Consider the following 2,589-nt stretch of genomic DNA (forward strand, 5'->3'; position numbering starts at 1 on the left):
AATAGTTAGTTTCAAGAATGATTAATTATAAATTTTTAAAACCTATTGCGAATCTCACGTATCAAGTTTTTGCCGCTGTTGTCGGGGAACTAAGATATTAGGAAAACTCGATTTTTATTACTTTAGCCATTTTACTTTATTGACAATTTAAATTTTTATTTTCTTTTCTAATTTTTCTTTTATTTGCTCTTGGCAGGTTTTTATAGTGTATGACTAGAAGAAACCTATCGGGACTATTACTGGTTGATAGTGAGATTGATCGCACAGTTCGCAGACACTGAAGAGGAATAAGGAAAAACTTAAGATACACAGAGGAAGAGCAAGAGGATGATATTCACACCACAATCGAGGAGATGGCTGAAAACCAAGAAAATCTGATACCTCCTGCGATTGCTGCTAATCAAAATCCTGCTCCGCGTACTATGTATTATTATGCTAAACCTTCTTTAATAGGAACTGAATCGAGCATAGTTAAGTCTATTGTTGCTTCATATAATTTTGAACTGAAACCTAACACCATTCAAATGATCCAATAGTTTGTTCAATTTGATGGTTTGCAGGACAAGGACCCAAACGCTCATTTGGCGAATTTCTTAAACTTTTACGACACTTTTAAAATCAATGGCATTTCTGATGATGCCATTCACCTTCAGTTATTCCCTTTTTCATTGAGGAACAAAGCTAAACAGTGGTTGAACTCATTACCGCGAAGTTCAATCACTACTTGAGAACAAATGACCAAAAAAATTTTATTAAAATATTTTTCACCGACTAAAACAGCCAAATTACGAATGATATCTCTTCTTTTGTGCAGACGGATTTAGAAACACTCTATGATGCATGGGAGAGATACAATGACCTTTTAAGAACATGCCCTCGTTACCACTCTGGCTACAGGTTCAAACGTTTCACAACGGCCTAAATCCTTCAACTAGACAAATGATTGACGCAGCTACTGGATGAAGTATCACTAATAAGATTCCTGGGGATGCTTATGAATTTATAGAAGAGATGTCACTGAATAATTATCAGTGGCAAGTCATGAGAACAAAACCAACAAAAACAGTCGGCATTTTTAACGTCGATTCGGTCACTATGCTCTCTAATCAGGTAGAACTTTTGAACAGAAAAATTGACGGTTTTCTTGGTTCTTCACAGGTTCACCCAGTAATGCAGTGCGAAGCAAGTGGAGGTGGATCAAACAATTTAGAATACCCACCCTATGGCCACAACATAGAGAATGAGCAATTAAATTACATGGGTAATAATCCTCGATCTCAAAATAATCCTTATAGTAACACTTACAATGCAGGTTGGAGGAACCACCCAAATTTTTCATGCAGAGGCCAAGGAAATCATAGACCACCACCACCTCCAGGCTTCCAACAACCACCCTACCAACAAGAAAAAAAACCAAACCTTAAGGAGATGCTAACAAAATTCATCTCAGTGTCAGAAACTCATTTTCAGAATACCGAGATAGCACTTAAGAATCAACAAGCGTCAATCCAAGGGCTCGAAACTCAGATAGGATAGCTAACCAAATTAATATCTGAACGACCACAAGGTAGCCTGCCAAGTAACACTGAATCTAACCCAAGGGAACAACTCAACACAACTACCATTCAAGATGAGGAAGGGTTAGTTGCAGCTGAACCAGAACCGAGGCAAGAGACTGTGGAAAGTAAAGGTAAAGGTGAGGTGGACCACAATGACCAAAAACAGGTAAGTAAAGAGTACAAACCACGTGTACCATACCCAAATGCAACAAGGAAAGACTACTCAGACGAAAAATTCGGTAAATTCCTTAAACTTTTAAAGAAATTACATATTAACTTACCGTTTATTGAAGCTCTTTCGCAGATGCCGAACGCAGTCAAATTCTTAAAGGAGCTTTTAACAAATAAACGAAAGTTGGATGAGGTGTCGCATGTGGAACTAAATGCGGTTTGCTCAGCCATACTATAGAATAAGCTGGCCAACAAATTAAAAGATCCAGGAGTTTTATGATTTCTTATTTAATTGGTAGCTTAGATGTTAATAATGCTTTGGCTGATTTAGGGGCTAGTATCAATGTCATGCCTTATAAAATGTTTAAACAACTAGGTCTTGGGAAACCCAAACAAACTAGGATGAGTATTCAATTAGCCAATAAAACAGTCAGATTTCCTAGGGGTATTATTGAAGATGTACTCGTTAAAATTGACAAATTTATATTCCCAGTTGATTTCGTTGTTCTATACATAGAGGAGGATAGTATCTTTCCTTTAATTTTAGGGAGGCCCTTTTTAGCAACTATTAGAACAATAATTGATGTTAGCACAGGTGAATTCACACTTCGTGTGGGAGACGAAAAAATCTCCCTTCAAGCTCGTAATTCGAGTAACACATCGAAAATTCAAGGTGGTTGTATAAATCATACTATTAAAACTGATCATGTGGTGAAACCTTCCTGGCAGGAAACACATTCAAAGAACACATCTAAGCCATGCTCAAATAACGACAAAGGACCTATCTATGAAGAACTAGAAAATGGCGGACACATAAATCGAGGACACACGATAAACCAAAACCATGCCATGACGAGCT

The 2,589-nt window shown here is 37.2% G+C and overlaps 1 non-coding gene across 1 annotated transcript; it reads right to left on the reverse strand.

Moving 5' to 3' along the window:
- Positions 1 to 782: 782 nt before the first annotated feature.
- On the reverse strand, positions 783 to 888 carry LOC121217458 (small nucleolar RNA R71). Its single transcript, XR_005913546.1, has one exon. It is a non-coding gene; the product is annotated as a small nucleolar RNA R71 (small nucleolar RNA).
- Positions 889 to 2,589: the final 1,701 nt, after the last annotated feature.

This window comes from Gossypium hirsutum, chromosome A02, assembly GCF_007990345.1.
Source record: "Gossypium hirsutum isolate 1008001.06 chromosome A02, Gossypium_hirsutum_v2.1, whole genome shotgun sequence".
Classification (NCBI taxonomy): Eukaryota; Viridiplantae; Streptophyta; class Magnoliopsida; order Malvales; family Malvaceae; genus Gossypium; species Gossypium hirsutum.